Source organism: Maylandia zebra, linkage group LG23 (genome assembly GCF_041146795.1).
Source record: "Maylandia zebra isolate NMK-2024a linkage group LG23, Mzebra_GT3a, whole genome shotgun sequence".
In the NCBI taxonomy this organism is placed as follows: Eukaryota; Metazoa; Chordata; class Actinopteri; order Cichliformes; family Cichlidae; genus Maylandia; species Maylandia zebra.
In genome coordinates, this window is record NC_135188.1 from 24,653,407 (window position 1) to 24,677,145 (window position 23,739).

Consider the following 23,739-nt stretch of genomic DNA (forward strand, 5'->3'; position numbering starts at 1 on the left):
AGCCTTTCTTACCTTGGCCATGTCCCTGAGTATTGCACACCTTGTGCTTTTGGGCACTCCAGTGATGTTGCAGCTCTGAAATATGGCCAAACTGGTGGCAAGTGGCATCTTGGCAGCTGCACGCTTGACTTTTCTCAGTTCATGGGCAGTTATTTTGCGCCTTGGTTTTTCCACACGCTTCTTGCGACCCTGTTGACTATTTTGAATGAAACGCTTGATTGTTCGATGATCACGCTTCAGAAGCTTTGCAGTTTTGAGACTGCTGCATCCCTCTGCAAGATATCTCACTATTTTTGACTTTTCTGAACCTGTCAAGTCCTTCTTTTGACCCATTTTGCCAAAGGAAAGGACGTTGCCTAATAATTATGCACACCTGATATAGGGTGTTGATGTCATTAGACCACACCCCTTCTCATTACAGAGATGCACATTACCTAATATGCTTAATTGGTAGTAGGCTTTCGAGCCTATACAGCTTGGAGTAAGACAACATGCATGAAGAGGATGATGTGGACAAAATACTCATTTGCCTAATAATTCTGCACTCCCTGTATAAGACAGAATGGATGGATGTTTTTAAATGTTGTTTACACCAAATCCAGAATTACCAAACCAGGCAACATTTTTACAGCCTGCTATTGTAACATGTCTCAGAGTCTTTGTGACCTGTGCCCTCAGCTTTCTGCTCTATCAGCTACCTGATAAGAGTGGCATCTGGTGTGGTCTTCTGCTGCTGTTAAGATGCTCTTCTGCATACTTTGGTTGTAACGAGAGATTATTTGATTTGCAGTTTCCCTTTATTAGCTCAAAGAAGCATTCTCCTCTGACACCAATGGGGCATTTTAACCCAGAGAACTGCTGCTCACTTGTCATTTTCTGTCTTGAGACCATTTTATGTACCTCAGAGATGGTTGTGTAAGAAAATCTAAGAAGATCAGCAGTTTCTGAAATGGCAACAACCATGCCATATTCAAAGTCACTCAAATCACCTTTCTTTCCCATTCTGATGATCAGTTCGATCTTCAGCCGACTGTCTTGACCATGTCTACATGTGTAAATACAATGATTTGTCCTGATTGGCTGGTTAGATAATTGTGTTAATGAAAAGTTTAGCAGGTGCACCTAACAAGGTGGCTGGTGAGTGTTAACTGATGTTGTATATGCCAGTTGCTAGACTGAAATGGCATCTAGCATCTGGCAATTCAAAAGCAGCCACTACTTCACTGTAATTTAGCAGGAAAAGTTTTTACAGTGTCGTTTTTATTAAATGCTGCTCATACCTGAGGAAATATACGCATTACATCCCAGTGGTGTTCTAGCAGGTATTTACGCCGTGTGTTTGTGTGTGTGTGTGTGTGTGTGTGTGTGTGTGTGTGTGTGTGTGTGTGTGTGTGTGTGTGTGTGTGTGTCATTGAAATAAACCACAATGTGTGTTTTTGGTAATTAATGAACACTGATATCTGTCATGTTTATCTATCATCTCTCAAAAGCAGTCCAATTTTGTGAGTAGACTCAATAGATTGCCATTTTTAGTCTTTATTACCACCTTTACCTTGCAAAAACTCTAACCTCACCTCTGTGACTGACATCCCGGCTGAACTGTAAATACATTGTGAGTGTTTTTTAGCCATTGCCCTCCTCTATGCCGGTAAGCAAAGCTCCCCCACTGTCCTGAAAGACCTGAACATGAGGCGGCACTCAATGCATGCTGGGTCTTCCGATCTGCTGGGAAACATGGTAAATTCTTCACCCCAGAGAGGGGGCAGGCACACAAAAGGCCTGACCTTCTCACTTTAGCAGGGGAATAAAAGTGCAAACAGCTAAAGGTGGAGAAACAAAAAATATAACCAACAAAAAAAAAAGGTGGTAAATCCAGTCCATAATAATAATAAAAGTCTGTACTTACAAAAACGATACCCCCTGATTGTTCAACTTCCACCTTAAGACGGTTCCACTTCTAGTCGTCACATGGACCGGCTCCTGCAAGCACTTAGACAAATGCAATTTCACTTTATCAGCTAGAACATACTTTAGCAATCATCTCATTTTCCACTCGGTCTCCCTCTCACGTTACTAATCTATATTATTTTCACATGCCGATATGGTGATCATACAGCTCATCCACAGGCAGGGGGAGGGATTTGCATCCAGGATGTCGTGGTGAATGATGAGACTGTACTGTAATCAGTGCAGGGGTTGAAAACACAATGCAGGGACATAATGTGTATTCAGTGTTTGTTTTTTCAACTGTTTTATGATGATACATACAGTTTGCTTGCACAGGCTTATAAACAAAACATACTGCTTATGCAGATGCAAGAAATAAGTAACACAGTATACTGAAATGTAGAAATCTAGCTCTCATCCGACTTTCGTTTTAAAGTAAAGGTACATTCCAACGATTTTACATTTAAATGTCATAGAGATGTCATCAGGTTTATCTAGGATAGGGTCCTAGATATTCCTAATGTTAAGTCATAATAGCAGGCAGTGCAGGTCATTTACACAAGTGGGACACTGAAAACCAATATATCAGATTATTGACATGTTATAATATAAAAAAAGCACACCAACCCTCTTCATGTCCTTCTTCCATTCATCCATGAATATATCTACCTTCCTTTTCGTCCTCAAATCAGGGATTTCCCTCCCTTTAACACTCATACTACCTCAATTTAAAGTTCCTGCTCTCACATCTACACTCCTACCTTTCCTTTTCTCTTGTTTGCTTCTGAATAGCAACAGCTTCCACCAGCACATGGAGACGGTCATTGTTAACCTCAAATTAACCTTAATTGTTGCATTGCAGCTTCCTTCAATATGGAAGTCAGATTTTTGATGATCCACATGACTGATTTGCCAAGATTTTATGCCACAACCCTCCCCATTTATCCACGCTGTTGACCGGCACTAGGAGTATGCTGGCTTATAAGGTCACTTGCAGCACCAAAAATCCAACATGGCAGCAAACAAATTGTTAATATGCGAAACTTCAAAATGCCTCATAAATCAATGCGAGGTTTCACGTCTTTCTTTTACAGTGTGAATGGTAACATGAATTAGAATGTATACAGCTTTATTATGAACTCATGCAGAATATAGATGTCACTTACTAACTAAGACCTCACAGAGGCCAATTGGTGGCTTTTGGCTACCAACGGTTGTTATTCCCTAAACAGTGGCTAGCAGTTGCTGTGAAATCTGTTTGTAAGCCCCATTTACACAGACCATAAGACTGTGAGCACCGATTACAAGGAAAAAAAATTGTATTCCCCAAACAAGTGGTCAGTGGTTGCTAGAGGCTGCTGGCATTGGATTTTTTGCGAAGACGTATATGATGCTGCATTGTGATGGTGACTTTGTGACTCTGGTCAGAAACAAGTTGCCACTGTCAGTTTGCATAGTGGATGCTGACTTGTTTGCAAACACTCGCCAACTACTTGCTAAGTGGTCGTGAAGCTATAACACAAACTGGAATCAGACACTCATTAGCTTCAAAGTAAAAGCTGGACCTTTTGAAACCTGTCTTACCAAACATGCAACATTTTACCTTTTTATTTCCAGATCAGTCACACTTCTTTAAGTTTCACTATCTGTTAGCGAGTCGTTGACAAGTGTTTGTAAACAAGTCGGCATCCTTGAATCTTGTTGGTAACTGTAGCAATCTGTTTTCCAACCAGAGCAATAATAAGGAGAATTTTTACGATGGAATGTTAGGGGCACGTTAAGAAAAAACTACATAGTTGATCATTTTGAGAAAAAAGCTGAAATGTTGAGATTACCGTTGTTGTTTCAAGACAAACGGTCACAGTTGCTGTACCCTCGACAATATATCTTGTTTAGATTTAATGAGGTAGTGAAACAGATTGGTCAGCTGTCTTATGAGACAACATAATCCTCTTTATTGCGCGAGGGTGTAACCATTGATAACCTCACATCTGTCCATTACCAGCCAGTTCCTTTTGTACAAATCCACGGTCTGTGTCTTTGTCGATGTTTATGTTTATGTGCTAAAATAGAAATTATTTCCTTTGCAGATTTTAGTCCAGTAGACTCTTCATGATGGATTTCACCTGCAACCAGCCAGAAACCTCAGCATCTGCTTGGCCAGTCAGAGATATTTCCCCCTATCCAAGAGATCAAGGGGGTTGCCAATGGGTCTCTAGCCTTAGCTAACATACATATACATATGCATTGATCCTTACTCCCCAAAAAATCAAGGTGACTGCGACTAAAATGTTAAACATGCACTGCATCCACTTTTTATATGGCCTTTAGGGGAAGACAGGGAAGCTAGGGGAGGGTGGGGGCTGGAGGGCTCGGTACTTTATGACACAGGTGAAGGAGTGAAGCATAAAATCGAGCTCAAAAAGTGAAAGCCTTACGTTGCACATACTGACACAACAACATTTGCCTGTTCCCAATTAAATATCCATATATGTTAACACCAGCTATAATACAAATGATAACTCATGCTACATGAGCTCACTTGTATATTTTACATTGACAGAACATTAAAAGTCTCATCTCATATTTAATGGAAAAATGCAGATAATTGCCCTCTTCTTCTTCTTCTTCTTCTTCTTCTTCTTCTCTCCCAGCAGAGCTACTCTCCACTATCAAAGCAGGCTGATCATTTCAATATATATGCATGTTTAAATTTTTCACTTGCGATATGTAATATGTGGGGGAGGGGGGTGTAGAGCAGTGAAACAGCCCTCAGATAGTGAGCTTGATAATCAGAGGCTGTAGTTTCCTTTCCCCTCTCCTCTCTTGGTTTTGCACACCTTGCAGACCTGCGTTTACCGAATACATTTCCTCGGGGTGAATTCCATAATTTTTCATGTGCCAACGTGATGGATCGTCCCCGATTTTAGATCCCAACTTTGACAAGCATCCGAGGAGGGACCACACCGCCGCTGTGGAGTGGCCTTTGTTTTGCATTGCAGCCCATTTAGTGATAGACAATAAATCTTCCCCATGCAAATTTTTATCTCCCCTTAAGTGCATGATGCTTCCTGAAGGTTAACATGGATTGCGATGGGATTCAACATTTTTGTGGCCGCAAAACGGCGTCCGCGCTCGTCCTCGTGAGGAAATAAGCCGTGCAGATAAACCGGCAATCCAGGCGGGGATTAGTGACGATGAGTGATTTTATGTTGGTTGTTACAATTTGATGGCTCTTCTGCTGTAAACGCTTGAAATAAAACCCATTAAAGTTTTTTCTTTTTTGTGTGTGTAGCCTGTCCCCCTATTCTCCCGCACTTTTACCAAACCATCTAAAATTGCCCCCTTCAGGATTTCTGTCAGCCAATACTCGAGGTGTGCGCTACGTTCGTGCTCACGTGATTAAAATGAACCCGCTGGCTTGAGTACCTGCAACTGGCGAATCTGTGCGCCGAAGGAGGCACAACAAAAGCGGGCGGGCCATTCTCCCTCTGATAAACAGACATAATTCAAATGTCAGCATTTGAATGTCATCCTCAAAGAGCCCTCTCCATCAACGCGCGAGTCATTACAGACGATAGGGAGAGGGAAGAAAGGAGGGGGACATTGTTTCATCTGTTTGAGCTTTCTACCCCTCTAATTATTAAAGCAGCTTTCTTCCCCCCCTCCTTCTCCCCTCCATCTTTTGAAAATGCACAGAGGGAGAAAGAGATTAGAAGTATTGTTGCCTTTTGACAATTCTATCCCATCACCAGCACCACCTCTCCTCCTCCTCTGCCTCATCCTCTTCATACAGGTTTGAGTTTTAATTTGTGGCCGTTGAAGAAACAGAGCCCAGATGGCGAGGCACACAACACGTCATCCCTCTGTCTGTCTTCTTCCTCTCTCTCTCTACCTTTTCTCTCCCTCAGAACCAGCACCGGATAACAAAGATATGCAGATGAGGCCGAGGCGGCGAGCTCTGGATCGGCGCCAGGAAGATCGTCTCTCACAATAGCGGGGGACAAATTGATGTGTCCTGCAAACTGTGCCACAGTAGCAGCGGGGTTACTCCGCCGGCCCTGCCAAAACCGTCACTCCACTGGTGCCAGGCAGGCGTGCCCCCGGTGGCAAAGTGAGGACATCAGCTGCTGAGCGATTGCCAGAGGCCCGTGACACAATATGTAGCATCAGTGTCAATGATGTCATTAGACAGAGAGCGACGCTGCCAGCAAACTCATTAGCCCGAGTGGAAGTGCCCCAACTCTTCATATAGCCACAATACGAGCAACAAATGCACTTCTAGAGGATGCGTTGATAGTTTTCGAGTGCTGTGATTCCTCTCAGGTTGGGGGTTATTGGGTCAGATTGATAAGATGAAGCATGCATTACAGGACTACAGTGAGCTGCATATTATGCCAAGTGGTAGCCTGCCATTCGGCGTGGAAAGGTTCAGAAAAAGCCCGACAATACAGATGGTGCGCTGCGCAGAAGATCCAGTGAAGTGGGGCTTTTTGTAGGGATAATCATCAGTAGTTTCTGGCTTTTGTCAAACTGAAACATCAAGATGTTGGAAACTTTGTGCATTTGCAAGCCTGCCAACACAACACTCCCATTGTTCCATCTACCCATGTTCTCCTGTTTTGATGTTTCCTCCATCCTTTGCACAAATTTACATTTGCATAAATTCTTCAGCCGCTCCTCACACCTTTAAATTTTGCTTCCAAGGAGCCTGCCTTTGTTGTCATTTTTAAAGTGCTCATGAACAATAGTTCCCCAGACTGTCTGAGGGTCTTTCAAATGGTTTCTTTGGACACTGGCTGCTTTTTCACTCGTTTTCCTGTCCTTGTACCTGACCATTGTCAGAGGAATGTTGTTGTTTGTCAACCCACTTAACTCTGACCTATGAATGAACCCACTGAAACATAAAAAAAGTCTCTTAACTCAAAGGATGAACCGGTGTTGTGTCTACATATAACAGATAACTTAGCAAAGAACCTATTTTAAATTGTTACTTTAGGCTCTTTGTTACTAGCAGTCTGTCACAAAAACACATAATTTGTTTCCATTTCTTTAGTTGAATCTATGAAAAATGCCGAAGATAACACAGTTTGACAGACAAACAATAGTATTTTTGCACCAACAGGGGGATTCCCAAAAAGCTATTAACTGTAAAGTTGGTATATCTCAATATGATGTACAGTGTGTTGTTAAAACCTAAAAAAACGATCTACATTAGATTAACAGTATCTGAAACTTGTGCACAGTACTGTGCATGCCTCTGTGTGTTTAACATCAGCCAAGTTTCAAGATCTTCTATGAAATACCATCTTCAGACAGCCCACTACATATATTTTAGCCCCACATGTGACCACAACCTGGCAGCCTACAGTGTAATTCATGTATAACCAACAAATCCCTGCACAGGCACACATATTATCCACCCATCCATTCTCTTCCATCATGGAGCCTATCTCATTTACCACAGGGCAATAGGCAGGATACATGGACTGTCTGGCAGCCTGTTAGTAGGTTACACTCACATTCACATGTATGGACAACAACCCAGTACAACCAATCAACTAAATACATGTCTGTGGAAGGAAGCCTAAGTACCCGGAGAACCAAAGCAGACACAGTTAGAACACGAAAACATACTCCCTTAGCCTCGTTGTTGCTTCACCACTTTGTTCCCATTTATTTCTATGGTCTAAAGTCAAGAGTTAAAAAATATGAAACTAATGTGCAACTAATCCAGACTAAAGTTGGAAAGATATTTATTGATCAACCTTCTTTAATCAATAACTCATAAGTGAGCCATTGTAAAAAAAAAAAAAAACCACACAAACAGCACTTCTTTTCAACCATATCAAAGTAGATAATAAAATGAAACTTTAAAATTCCATCAAAAAAGAGCAAACCTCAGGTTTTTCAAAGCAACAGGGACCGTCTACAAAGTGCAACCCTGAAACAAAAACAAAGATACTTCAGTACTACTACTTATTCAGTCTACACAATGGGGTGTCACCAAAATCACTTCACATGTGTTTTTTAACACAGTTAAAAACAATTCACTAACTTCACAGATCTCCCGACATCTTTTGGTTAGGCAGCGACAGTCAGTTTGGAAAACCTCCCATACTCTCAAACCTAAATGTTGGCAGGTGTGTACATGTGTTCCTGTTATCCTAACTACACCTACGCAAGTCAGTTTGGCTGTGTAGGCTGGCTTCTCACAAGCACTACAACCATGAAGTGCAATGCTAATGTAAGATGCTAAATTCTCTTTTTCTTTTCTAATGTTTGTTTTTTTTTTGCTACCAACTATAGATTTTCTTTGGATTAGCAGAAAGAGGTCACAACAGGGGTGCCCAATCCCGGTCCTCGAGAGCTACCGTCCTGCAGCTTTTAGATGCATCCTTGTTCCCACACACCCGAATCAAATGAATGGCTTGTTATCAGGCCTTTGCCAAACACGATGGCATGCTGAAGAGGTAATCAAACCATTTGATTCAGCTGTGTTAGAGTAGGGATGCATCTAAAAGCTGCAGGATAGTAGCTCTCGAGGACTGGGATTGGGCACCCCTGGGTCACAACTTGCTGAGTGGGATCTTCCTGCTGAGCGAACAGCATCAGTTTGGTAAGACTCTCCCATTCTTGACTTTTTTGGACCTGTGCTCTTTATATTACTATGTTTTTACCCTCATTGAGATGTGCATACCACTGTCAGCAAACAGCGTATAACCTGAAAATACAGCCTGCTTTCATTCTCAGCAGTAATCTAATGTAACCCTGCTTGGCTTTAATTTTCACAATGACAAATAATTCAGAGCTCCTGATTTTTCTGTTTCTGCTCTTCTTGATTAATACAAATAACATAAAAAAAAAATTCACAATGGTTTTCCTGCATTTCACCAGTGCTTGCTCCAACAAAGTACACATAATAGCACCTAGACCACAAATTGAAAAACCAAAACTCTTCTTATAATCTTGACATATGACCCGGTAGTAAATACTTTAGAAGGTTAGCGAGGCAACTGGAGCCTAGCATGGTTCCAAGAGCCTGGGAATGAGGTTTTAATGAGGCGATCAAGCTGATTTGGGCTCAGTCAAAGAAGCCTAAAGACTGGTTGGTGACCATTTGGCAACCAACCAACCAACCTCAAAAGCACAGTCACCATTTGTCTTTAAACTGGATCAAGATACAGCCAACCTGCTTTGTTCAGTGGAGGTCAGAGATCTAGACGTTATATGTAGCTACAGTAGTTCATCCATATATGGAGGCATCTGAGCATGGAGAGAGATAAAAATCAATAATAGCCCAAATGCTCCAAAAGACCAACAACAGTTCAGCGACTCTAGGCAATGAAAGTAAAGCATATCAGAAGTGACAACATTTGCTTGTGTCAGGACACCTGTTAACAAAACATGCTGGAATTATGTTCATTTAACCTGTAAAGTTGGACATTTTAACATGGCAGGGTATGAGCACTGGCCTGGTTCTGGAGCCAGTGTCAATCTTTCACTTCCTTTAACAGAAATTTTCAACCCCGATTCTTGTTTGAAAGTGACATGAGCCTGATAGCTTCTAAAATAAAGACGTTATGAAGAACTACAGCTTTCTGAAGAACAATGGTTTTGAAAAGTTTTTAAGCTTTGGGGTAAAGTCAGTTTTGGAGCATAGCGACACTGAAACAAATGGTGAAACTTGCTTCTCCACTTTGCACCAGCTCCTTAAATGTGAAAGCTGAAAATTGCAGCAACCTTGGAGAGAAAAAAACAACCACTTTATAGGATATTATTCCAAATCTTCTGAGAGCTGATCCTTCATGTTAGAGGAAGTCCCACTGAATCAGCTAAGCTGGAGAGCATGCAGGCCTGCAGAGACACCACCGGGCCCCCAGTAGGCTCTCTCTGCCTGTGCCTCCATCTTTGATGAGTCTCCCTGCTTCTTTTTTTTACAATCAGCACAAATCAATATACATGCAACAAACATGCCTTATCCGCCTCTGATGAATGGCCGGGGACTGGAGAGAGTAAGAGAATGTGGAAGAGGGAGGCAAAGGCATAGAGGAGAGATAATCATATCTCCACCCTCAGTCAATAAGCCTACGCCTCATTACCGATGCATGAGGGAGGGCTGTGGGGGGAGAAAGTGATGGAGACAGTATGCACTCACATACTCATACTGTCATTACCTTAAATTAGCGGCAGAACATGATTATCCCTAACTTAATGCCACTCTATTTATATATGAAAACTGTCTGGTGTCATCCACACTTTGCCTGAGGAGAGGAGAACATATTTGAACAAATCTGCAGTAACATTAGAGTGCATATCGAAAAAAATAAAATCACAGATTATTTATCTTGGGGCAGAAATATTCACCACTCATGCACAAGATTAAAAATGTCTCTCTCAGTATAAAATGATGCAAGGGCAAGATGTTCCCTCCCTGAGCGGGCTTCACCATATTATTATGGCACAGGTCTAAAAATGGCTCTTTTTTTGGAGCAGGGGAACGAGCTTACTTAATTGCAGGGATTTGGTGAATATTGTTTGAAATGAAACATCATCATCTATATCTTAACAGACACAGGCAGAGTGTGCGGTGGAAATGAAAGCAATCACTGCTCACAAAGGGGAAAATACTCTAAAAATGGTTAAACCACGGAGATCATATCTATTAAACTGTGTGGGTGGGACAGAAATAATGCTTCTTTTTATTTTACTTGCAATTGAAAAACTGACATACTGGAAAAAAAAAAGTGTGTGGTACAGCTCTCTCCATGCGCTTTCATATGATATGTTACTCAATATGGTTTCTTGAAAAAATAATTTCAAGGTCAGCTTTGACCTTGGGCGCCAACAATGAAGGTCAAGGTCACCCAGTGAAGGTACCCGTGTCCTCCAAGACCTTGCATATTGTTGTGAAGTTAGTAGAACATCCATAAAAAAAAACTGTGGGCAATATAACGTTTTACTGATTTCCACATTTGGTGTGACAATGACCAATTTTTCACCAAAATGAAATCAGCTCCAGCTGTTATTGGTTTCTACCATCACACAAAATTTAAAAGTGATATCTTGAAAACTGAATGCTAGACTGCTGACAAACAGACAGACAAACCAACAGAGATGAGAACATTCTCTCTCCCTTTGGGGAAAAATGAAACAGCTTCTCACCGATGGACATGAGGACCCACTGCATTTGAATGTACTGTAATGTGTAGCTGTAACCACAAATTTTTCAGTTTGCAGGTTTAACTTTTAGTCGGGGGTGTTTTAACCTAACCAAACTGAGAGTCATTAGTGACAAAAACCAAGTGAAGCAAAGTGCAAAACATCAACATCCCAAATAAAACACATTCTCCTGGCTGATAAACTTAGAACATCTGCTACCACGACCCTTTAAACTTTCTACAAAACACCAATGTAGAGACACCACCTCTATTTCACTAAACAGCAGTATTTAACACCCAGATGTGAGAACTCATTGGTTAATGCTGTGATTTGACCCAAGCTGTGATCTTTTACTAAACATAGCCAAGTAATTTTTGGGGCCTGAACCAACAAGTGAGTACAAATCAGTGAGTAAAGCCTACAAACCATGGTCTAGTGCAGGGGTGATCAATTAGGGCCACAGTTACTTATTGGTGCCCCCCCCCCCCCCCTTAGAACAGTCACAGGTTCTCATGTGGCCCCTTGGGGCAATTATTGCCCACCCCTGGTCTAATGACAGACTCAGGGATTAATTCACCCAGGGCCATTATCTCCTGGCAACCAATATCATTTAAAGGTGACAATGCTAAACAGCAACCAAAGACATTTAAAAGATGGATGTAGCTACCACTGTGTCAGTTACTGGTTTCTGAAGCTTAGAGAGAAACATTTTCCCTCAATGAGGATCAGTGGGTCTGACTGTGAAACCACACTCTCATTAGCTAATGACTTGTGATTGGCAGCTTGTTAGCTAATAAATGTGTGATTGAGAACCTTCACAGACATAATAAATGTGTGGTTTTATAGTACAGATAATGGTCAGTTTTACGTTTGATTTACAAAAGTTGTTTTCCAGACAGAGGCAGAGTCATTTCATTTCAATAGCCGTGCAATTTGGCCCAAGTTCGCAAACTAAGGTGGTGTTCAGCTACAAGTAGTTTAATACCAGCTATAAGCGTTTGAATAAAGCGAAAACACGTGTACGTTAAATGTAGGCCTAGCTTTGCAGTCTGGCAGACACAGTTGGTATGATGGAAACAGGCTTTAGTAACTGACACCAGTGCAGGAATGTATGCGATGATATTTCGACACTAGCTGTAGCGTTTTTTATCCCTTCAAGGCGTTGAAATGAATTATTTCAACGCCCTCGGAGTCCCTAGGGACGTTTCCCTAGAGGGACTAACCTGGGGGATGTGGCCATGACCTGGTTAGGAGCTCTGGGGCTCTTGGATGGTGTTTTCCTTGTGGCTGCATACAGCGGAGATGGGGGAGGGTCTGTGCTGGCGGACGTTGGTTACTGGCCTGGTAGCCTGGCTGCCCCTGGGAGGGTCCGGGACGGGGGTGGAGGCTTGGGGGTCTGGGGGTGCTCCGCCCCCCGGTCTGGGGTGCTGGCCGGGCCTTGGGGGCTTGGGTCCTGGCTGTTGTGTCGCCGGAGCAGTGGGCGGGTGGGTGCAGGGGACCTCTGATGCATCGGCCCTACTAGGGGGCTCTCTAACTGGTGGGGAGGTTGTTATATCTTTGCAGGTGGTCTCCTCACTACAGGAGCTCACTCTGCAGGTGGGGGGAGAGATATAGGAGAGGTGGAGAATGAACTCAACCTGGGCGTCTATTGTCTTGTGTAGTTTGGGAGTTGATTGGATGATGGGGTGGGTGCAGTTTTCTCTGGGGTGGAGTCGGGTGGGCTGCCCCGGACTCTGTGGGGCTGGGCGGTGCTGCAGCTGCGGGCCCCGGTCCGGATGGGCCTGGGCCCCCTTGCCCTGGTGGGTTCCAGAGTGTGGGGGTGCCTACTGGGGTCAGCGGGGGAGCTGGCCCCAGGGAGGGGCCGCTTGCCCCTCCCTTTCTTCCGTCGCCATCCTCAGCTGCCTCCCTATTCCCGCTCTACCACACCCACCCACACACGCAGGGCTTGGGGTGCAGGTATGTCACCAGGGTGCAGGGGAGGCACTCCCCCTCTGTCCCCTTCTGGCCGCCTGTGCCTGAATTTTATTCTGCAACCTAGACATCCACATTACTCACACTCTCACATAACACATACATATAGGGCCTTGGGGGTGGGCACGTTTTACAGCATCCAGAGGATGGTCGGTGTACTCCAACCCACCTCTGGCGCTGGTACCCTACCCTCAATTTTAAATGCATTTAGACACTAAGGGTTTTCGGGAAGAGCCGTGCTGCTCTCTCAGAGGAAGCTAGTACCATGCTCTCCTGAGTTTTAAATGCACTTTAGAACAGCACACAGCAACACTACATATGAGCGGGCGTAGGGAGGTTTGAGGTCTTCACTCACCCCGGTTCTGTTAGCCGTCAGGGCTGGGGGGTTGAGAGAAGGTGCTGGCCGTCAGACTGGGGTCTGGGATGCGGGGCCTCCCTGCTACTGCAGATAAGGAGGTGGTCCGCTTGCCTCCACCCCAGAGAGAAGGGTTACATCTCCTGGGTCTAGGTGCGGCTTGCCCCTCTGAGGGCGGGGGTACCTGGACCTGGGATATAGAGTATGTTTGGGGAGTGCGACTGTCTGTGCAGTGTCTATTTGTGTCTGTCTACACGTTGGGTGAGTGCCGAGTATTTGGTTGTGCATATGGGGTGGGAATGCACGTCTGTGTCCACGTGTGCCTGTTCGTCTGTGTCTATATGTCAGGTTGGGTCTTAGACTCAACCTCTCAGGGTACATCTCAGGCCCTCTAAAGTATGGAGGCCTATCTCCCCTCACCACACTCCCTGCCGGTGGCTGATGCCCTCAAACGTTGGTGTGTTGGTGGTCCTTGTCGTCTGGGGCTGGACGCTCATGTATGTACCGGCTCGGCTCACTCCTGGTGGCCGATTGGCGGGGCCGGGCGCCTGTGGCCCGGCTGGGCTCCTTCCGGGGGGTGGGATGCCCTCAGGCCTCTGGCCTCTGGGCCTCAAGCTCGGTCCTCTCTGGCACAGCTGGCTGCCGGCAGAGCCCGCGGGCACGCCACTGCAACCCCCTCTGGCCTCTACTCCGTAGCTGCGGGGTGACCTCTCCTTTGAGGCTCTACTCAGCTCTTCCCAGGAGGCTGGCACGGTTCCCCCCCCTTTGGTGGTCCTCCTCGGGTCCTTGTACTCTGGGGCCTCTGGATATCTGGGACCTGGATTTCCTCCATACCTGCTTCATACCCTGGTGGACGGGGCAATGGCTCCCCACACTCCCTAGCAGATCGTTACATGGAGAAACCTTTGGAATACAAGCATGCTGATCCACACAGGTATGCACACAGGTGTGCACACAGGTGTACACACGGGTATTCACAGACGCGGACTACACCTTTCTTGGCTGCTGCCTCAAAGCACATTGTGCGCTGTCTATCTTGCGTGCTGCACAATATCGTTTATTATCTAGTATTTACTGCTAGCTAGTTTATTGTGATGGTGCTGTTTTTTTATTATGTTGCTCTTTGTTGTTTGCTTTCTCTTCTGTTTTTTTTCTCCATACAGGTGATCCAGGTGTTTTGTTTTTCTTCTCTTTCTTCCCCCCCTTCTCACCGTCTCTTCTCCCCTTTGGTTTTCTTTCTCTCCCTCTCTTTCTTTAATTCTTTCTCCCTGTCCTATCCCCCAGTCATGTCTGTCCCGTTTGTAGCAACTGAAAATAAAATAAATACATAATTATAATAAAGGTCAATCAAATGGACCAATATGGCAAGGCCATGATGATCCACTTGGTAAAATAAATCCGCTTGGCATCTTTCTTGGCCTTAAGACAACAATTCTGATGGCTAAAGATCCAAACGGGACACAAAAAAAAAAGAAAAAAAAAGAAAGAAATGAATTATTAAAATACCCGACTGAAAAAACTTTTTATCTGTAACAGCAACTGGTGGTTTTAAGAGTAACACTACAATTTTTCTTTGCCGGATTTGTTTAGTCTTAAAAAAAATGCAGTTTCATTTCAACTCTTCATAGTTTTCCTGTTTTTTCTTTCAATAAAAAGATGATAAGTAATTAAAAACTGATGCGCAAGGACACAAACTATGATTAAATTTAGTGATGACTTCGTTAAGGAAGAAAAAAAGAGATTAAAATATTCCTGGGAGATGAGATCCAATCAGAATTAATTAAGTTGTGTAGAAAGACAACAAAAGTTTGGAAGTGCAAATTGTGCAGCAAGGTGAGACACGTACACGAAATAGCACAACTAACTCTCTGTTTCTTCTGAAAACTTTAGATGTAGTCCACTATAAAATATTTAGTTAACTAAAAGAATTTAGTTGCCTTAATTATCTGTGTGCTTTTATCTGTGATCTATTGAAATACCTGACTTTGTGTAGATCCGCCATTAAAAACAGTTTAAAACCTTGCACGCTGTCCATGGTCCTGAAATTATAACAGTTTAATTAATTTAACATTTCACTGTTTATTTGAGTCAGACTTCTATAAGACTGGAAGTCTTTTTCCAACCACAGTAATCGCCACCAGCACAATCAGGAAGAACAGCTGTATTCAGCTCCTTGGTGAAAATGTTAAGGTTAAGTTTTTGAAGGAGTGAATTTAACCTAAAATATGATCTTGTCCTGACCCGATTCGAGTAGCTTTTAGTGCCTAAACCTGTGACCAGCACCTCTTCAGCCTCCCAATTTAGACTTTCTTGCTTTTTAAAAGAGCGACATTATGATCCCAGATCATGTCACTGTACCAGCGCCAAAGGACACTTTGTGCATATCCCCGTGACTCCAGCAGTGTCTGACAGAGCAGCAGTATTTGACGCCCTGGTAAGAAAATGGGTTTCATAAAAAGTATGGTTTTCATTTCCCTTGAGACTTCTCAGAAATCACAAAGATCAGTTTCACCTGTAATTTTGCATGTGCATAAATTCCAAAATTCAAATGGGATTTTTTCACATGAAGTAGAATTCCAGATGTCTCGGATGGGCTTTTATTCTTTGATCTGGAGTTTTGTCCACCATCAGTCCAAATTCAGCTAAGAAGCTTTTTATGGGGAAATTTTAACATCAGTATTTAATTTATCTGTAAACCTGACTTCACCTATATTATGTGTATTACCCACACACTGGATTCAAGTTCCCAAATTTTGAAACATTTGAATCCTTTGAATTAGAAAAGATGCACAGGCTTTTTCTTTTCAGTGTGTTTGTTGTTGAAAGGAATCAGCAGAGGTTCATTAGGAGCATTCTTGTCAGTATCCTCGCCAGCCTCCATCCTTTCTTGCCTTGCTTCTTCTCTTCTCTACGTCTTGAACCCCAGATCCTCCAAGATTAGAGTTTTAGGTTTTACAGCTTCTAGGGGCCATCCCTCCTGTGGCTTAAGAAGGGATGCCAAGTCCCCCCAAGAGGGCCACTGATCCAGAAGGTCCCCAGAGTTCGGCTCTTTCAGCCAGATTGACAGATACTAATAGTGTGGATGCCTCTCATCCCATAGAGACGGCCTATTAGGGCACAGAGCCGAGGGGAGACCAGGAAAGTGGCCAACTAGTGGCTGACTTATTAGTGAGATTGGCGAGTTGGCGCCACTGCGGGGTGCTGTGCTGATATTCATATGTCACGCCTTCCTCTTCTCCCTTCACCCATTCCAGTCCTACAACCCTCATCTTCTCCGTTCTCTTCTCCCTCCCTTTGCCCCTCCTCTTCCCTCCCTTTGTGACCTCTCCTGCTCCTCTGCCTCACTCGTACTCTCGTCATTTACTCCTTCTCCCTGCCCCTCCCTCGCTCTGAAGGGCAGGTCCCTTTTCCTAATTGATCTGTGGAGATTTCGGCTAACCTTCTTCCTCTTGCAAAGAGAGATGAGAGAGCACAGATTAGAGGTGAGAAAAGAGGAGGAGACGTGAAAGATGGATGGGTACTCTTTATGCCACTGCTGATATAGTAAGCACCTAACGCAACAGATCCAGTATGTAAACACGGGAAAAATGTTTTTTAATAAGTGTCCACTGTGCTCTTGGGTTTTATTAATTTGTTTATAATATGAATTGGACTCTGTAGCACTAATGATGACGACATTGATGACAATAATCCTGAATGCACTAATCTTAATAAGCAAAACAGGAAGAGAAAAAAAAAATAGAAAAATAGCGAGGATGTCCCTGAATAGTTCTGGCTTTTGCCCCTTTAGAAACCAGTGAGGTGATAAGCGGAACCATTATCAAGGCAATCGATAAAGTGGGGACCGTGATTAATGTCACCCCAAGCTTGAGCATCCCAGGGCCAGGCCACAGGGACTACCTACCATCCCCTTTCAATACACTGCCCACAGCGGCTCATAACAAGCTTTGTGGACAAGCCAATTACGGTTGTTCTATGGTAGCGATTTACATCGAGACTCTTTTTGGATCTCTTCATAATGGCTGTGTAATATTTCTTTGAGTATTCATTTATGCTCTTATTGTAACTGCAGTTCTTTTGGGAACTATTGCACTTTAAATTAATTTGAGAAATGAGTTTAATTATGTGTGCTTGACCTATGCTGTGGAAATGGGCTAAATTGGTGTACACTACAATAAAGTCAAGAAAAATTGGTCTTAGCAGCAGTAACAGACCTCAGGAATCGGATAAAAAACATATAAACAGCAAAAGGCACACTTTGCTTTGTCAAGAAAAATGTAAATTGCTTTTATGTCACAAAAAATAAGAGACAATAATGTTCAAGGATGTTGAGGTCCGGGCTCTGTGGAGGCCAATCCATGACTGATAGTGTTCCACTTTATGTTTTTCTATCCAGGTATGATTTTACTGCACTGGGCAGTGTGTGTGGGATCATTGTCATGCTGGAAAATGAATCACATGCTTTCCAGATGGTATTGTGTGTTGGATCAAAATCTAACGATACTTTGATAATTTCATCACTTTTCATCAGTTTTTACTAAAAAAATAAAGTATATATCACACATTACTCATTAATTTTCCTAAAAGCAATTAATAACATCACTAGCCACTAAAATAAGGAATTTGTGACACGACTCGTTACATTGCTTTTAACCTGAAATGCATTGTGACTTAATTACAAGTCCATATTGTAAACAGTCCCACACATGAACAAAAATCGCTGTCCTAGTGAGGACACACATACGATCTTTCATGTTTAAATATTAATAAAAATCCAACAGCACAAAGTAGTTGAAAACCAGCCCAAAAAGACTTCAAAGTGGTTTCCACACTTCACTGCTACAAGCCTGACTGCTCATCACTGGGGTTGTTACCTGTTGAAGCTCAGCAGCCATAGCTGCTGAGATGGGGTCGGCATTCGCTCAGCTTTAACGTCTGTCTGGGCTCTTCATTAGAGCCGTGTTAGCACGCTGTCTGTGCAGATGCTTGCAAAAGAGCCAAAGTTGTGTTAGCAGCATAATACAGTTGTTTCTTTGCAGGACACAGTCTTGCTCCTTTCATGAAAATAAAAATAAAAGTCATGTGTCTGGCTCCTTGAAAACAAAATACAAACAGATGATTGATGGCTCAAGATTTTTGCACAGTACTGTAATTCCTGTACTAAACAGAGTTAAAAATATCTGGTAATATTCTAAATTTCTTTACAACACTAAACATAAAGAGTTAGCTGTTGTTTGAGAACTGCTGAAACTAAATCTTCATCTTTTAATCCTCACCATCAAAGCAGGCAGATCTGTTCTTGGTGCCACAGAGCAGCAGGGCATCAAAAACTTGGATACAGTTTCGCAAAATATTTTGTATAATTGAATTCACTTTGTACAAACTGTGGCTATTAGACAACATGCCCGGCTCAGTGCCAGAGCAGCGCAGTGGGTATTGTGTAAACAAGGCAGAGTAAAGAAGTCAGGCTTGTGGAGGTGCACGAACGGATTGAGTTTGTGTCCAGAAATGTTTTGGTAATTAGTAAATGCATAACTCAACAGATCCATAACTTCCACCATGGTTTCAAAGGGGTGTCAAACATAAGGCCTGGGGACCAGTATCGGCCGGCAAAGACTCCAGTCTGGGCCACTGGACAGTTTTGTAAAATGTGAAGGATGGGCAATGACCAACCACATTTATTCCTTCCAATTTAAGCCCAAAGAGTCGTGCTCACAGATTTCTTTCATTTACTACGGCAGGATTTCTTTATCACGTAGAAAAACTGAGACAAACTGTTAAAATGACTTTTTTTTCTACATTAAGATATCTCAGGGATTAAATATGTGGTTAAACTTCTTTACAGTGACTGAAAGGAAAGTCTCACTGGTCCCAATGAATTTGACATCCCTCCTCTAGAATGAAAGAGTGCAAACAGATAGTTAGCAAGTAAAAGTGATTCCGGGTTTTACAGAGTGGTCTAATATGACTATTTTCTCTATATTGAAAGGATGTTTTCTGGGATTCTTATCAGAACACGTGCTGAATCAAATGTGGGAATCACGTCCAACATGCTCAGCTTCTTCAGTCAATGAAAACAGCGAAGAACTTTGCATTCGGTGCTTGAAGGCAACGAAGTTTCTGCAGAATGCGAATGCCGAAACACGAGCTTTCTTATTCCAAGCAATTAGCCCATGTTGTCACAGTTATTTTATCATTGTGCTCATGTCTGGAGATACTACTTTTAACTGTGCACTTTTGCCACGAACCCATCCTTCTAACCTTCCACTCAGCTATCTTCAGTGTCACTCAGCGATCAGAGACCTGCTCTCCCCTCTCGCTTCCATGCAGCTATTATTTACAGGATTAGAGTGGTAGAGATCTTAGCATGAACACTCCTCTGCTGAGAGTGGAGAAAAAAGACAGGCAAATTACCAGCTAATGGACCACCGGGCACTAATATCTAAATCCCCAATCTGTCTGTAATTGCTGCAAAATGCTCCGGCTTGTGCTTTATGGGCGACTTCTAAGTGACTCTCCCCCCCTTCTCACTCTCTCATTCCTTTCCTTGCTTTATTAAAGCAACAAGGAACGGGGAAAGAAAAAAAAAAGAAACGAGTAGTGCTCTCATTTTCCCTCTGAGTCCTTTCACTTTCCCTGGTGGAATCCCCAAGACATCATTAATGTCTCTCCTCTCTTTCATATCTCGACAGAAAGGGAGTGAAGTGACCGTCCCGCAGCTGGCTGCCTTGCTTCATCGTCTTCGCCTCCGTCGAGGAGCAAGTGATTAATTTCCTTGTAAGGAGAGATACAGCGGGGGGAGAGCGAGAGGGAGAACTCCGTTTGAAAGGTGCTTTATTTGCATTAGCATTCATAATTACTTAATGACGAATCAGATATGGTTCATTGCGAGTAAGTGCAGAAACAAGCTGTCTGAATCATGTATTTCAATTAGAATACCACTAAAACATGGTCCTCCATGACCGTCCAGTATAAGGAGGACTTTATTTATTTAGCTGGGGAATTATTATTGGGGGACGACGAGGCCTCGTTTCATCCTTTGTCATCACACTAGAAGGCAATGTTCTAATTAAAGAAAGCCTGTAAAACACTGAAGGCCTATTAGAAACGTCGAGATAATTATAGATGAAGAGCATCATTCCACACGCATTAGGCCTTTGGCAGCTTAGGATATAGGGCAACACCTTCTGTAAGGGTATATTTATATTTTAAAATGCCCAGTTTTAATACATTTATAGATATTGTCAATCAACTCTTGATATGGAATGAAAAAATCCCTCCGTTCTTTATGTAAAGCTAATAGCTGTCTAATATGAGTGAAGAGTTGGACCTTTTCAACTTGTTTGTGGTATTAGCGCCTTTGGGATGTGCTCTAGTTCTGGTAAAGGAAATTATAGTGCTTTCTTTTTAGCAACTATCCGTGCCCATACAGTTTATAGATGCACTTTGTAAACCAAGGTAGCTAACATTAGCCAACAGCATAGCGCCATCTTGTCTAAACATGATCACTTCTGGCTGCAGAAAAACAAGCTAGCACTGAGTATTAAGGCCCAGAAATAGGCCCAAAACAATGGATCAATTCACATTAAGTGTGTTCTTCCTTTATATTCAGGTTAGAGGTCACTCTTAAGAAGCCAATACCTAGTTATGTTCTTTGGGCTAACATCAGTTTTCTATTTAGGGTGTTTTTTGGCTAACTGGCGCAAGCAAACCAAATACATGTTTATTTCATGTCATGTCATTTTAACCTGAAATAGGGGAATCTTGCCTTACCTCAGGTATGATTTCTATCTTGAAGATTGATTCTTTCTGAAATAGAGAGCTATAGAGATCTCTATTAAGACCTGGAAGTGCTCATTTCTAATACAAGAGTCCATTTCAGATCCTCTTTAGTCTAATCTGAGGAGCCCACAAAACCTGCAGTACTTAAAAAAAAAAGAACAAAAAGAACAAAGAAAAGTCCTTCATAACAAAGTAACTTCTCTTTCTCCTATCAGAGTGTGCAAAAAGTGCCTCCTTAGCAATATCCCTTTTAATCAAGCCAAGCCACAATAGGAGACAGCGGGAAGCATGTGTAAATAATGCATTAATAACCATCCCAACTACACTCCCGGAGGCAGCGCCGGCACGTAGGGAGTTTAAATATCTCTAAGGGATACCTTCATCTGAAATGTGCTCAGCTCGCTGCTCAGAGCCTCTGCTGGAAAGAAAGAGAAAATATTGAAACTAATTGTGAGGAGTTCAATGGCAGTTCAACGTGGAGTGCACTTCCCAAGGCCTCGGCACGGAGCGATGGACAATCATGTCCGCAGAGCAGTCATTGACAGTTGCTTTAGAGGGTTGTGACTTTTGATGATGAGCTATTGACAAAATTTCCATTTCCACTGATATTAACAGAAAACACGTTACAGAGCTTCCTTTTATTACTAAGACATACTTGTTAAAGCTTTATGTGCAGAAGTGCACAAGCATGTAAACCGGCGTATTGGTAAGCCAGACTTTCAATTTGTTTTTTAATTGCTTAGTAATATTTATTTACAGTGTACGTTTAAATTTAGTTTGGATGTTAAGTTTTTAAGTTATGCGTCATTCTGTCCATAAACACGATAGCTCAAAAAGTTTTAAATGAATTCTAATTAAACTTTGTAGGGGTGCAGAGTGGGGTCATGTTAACAATCTGTTAAAATTTGGGTCACATCCACAGAGGTCTTCAAGGTGAACTTAATGATTTATTGGTCAAAAAGTGTCCGATAACTTAAAAACTGTGATTCTTACAAGGGTGATGTCCCATATGAAGGTTTAAAATATTATACTACATTTCACTGATTGATCGATAGCGCCATTTAAATACATGTTTCTCACTGCGACTGTTTCTGCTGGCAGCTTATTTTTAAAAGAATGCTTAAAATTCTACTGCCTTTGGTTATTATTATTTGCAACATTTAGTGAATGACACATTGGTTTATGTGGATTCTAAATGTCACGTCATAGTTTGCATCCATATATCGTGTCATGCTTGACCTCTGACCTCACTTTTAAATTTCACATCTGCATTCTGCATCTGTTTTTTATTTCAAAGAAAGTGCTGTAAAGAGAAAAAGAATGAGTTGCCTATCTACTTAAAAATATACTGTAGTATAATATTATATAATAAACTCAAGTTATTCATGTCCAGTTAGTTACAATTACTTAATACCTACTCCTACGTAAAGTTTTTGTAATCAAAGTAAACATCTGTCATGCTAACCTTATCTGACTCTTACTGCATTTAAAGAAAAATAAATGAATGTAAACATAATACAATATTATTCCCTTAAAAGTAAATAAAAAGACATTGAGCTGCCTGGTGAAGGTTTGTACTCTCGCATTGCTTCTTGTTTCCTCTTTGAACTTTGAATCTTATTAAGCACCATACAGAATACAAACTTCTCGTCTTATCTTTTAAGGTCAACCAGATGTGTCATTATAAACCAACATATATTAATCAACATATAATTTGACAAATTTTAATCGTTGGCTGTAAATTCAGGGGATGCATACTTTTGTGGCTGTCAGTGTTAAAAAAGAACAAGTTCATTATTAAGGTGGATGAGATTCAGCTGTGTAAACTCAACTGATTTCCCTCTTTTATCTGAAGGCCTAAAGTTTCTGAAAGTTTAATGTTCCTTGTTAGCAATGTGGGAAATAAATTGGGCTGCAAGCAGCCATGGCTGCCAGATTTGGCTTGAGATGAAATGCTGCAATATTGTCAATTGGACAAAAGATAGAGAATATGGATGGATATATTTTCAATATGCAGGAACAGCTGTCAGGGCTCTAAATAATATGCAAATCAGCTTTGTGAAAAATATATATGCAGTGCTTTATTGGTTTAACTAATTAATATTTCACTGAATACTGTACATTCGCCATACTATGCATACCAAACATGCTTGTCTGGTGCCAAACCACAGTATGCTGGCCTTGCCTTTGGTCCAGAAGCCTTGATGAAAAGCCAAATCAATGTGTTGAAACTTCAACCAGTGCCTCTAATCCAATGCTGTTTATGTCTGCTGCAGTCGATAGCCTGTAACCTTGGTCATGGATGCTGTGCTTGCCTTCACATCACCACTGTCGTAGTGCAACAACCTCACAGCTGCAATTCTGTCAAGTTTTTATGTTCTCACCTCGGCTGAAAAGCTTTGCTGTGGGTTGAGAAACGTCTCTAACAGTCTCTGGCTTATGAAACGGCTTCAAAGCCAATCAGGGAACGTGGAAAACACACTGTCATCACGCTAAAACTGAGGCTGCTTCTCAGAGTTGCT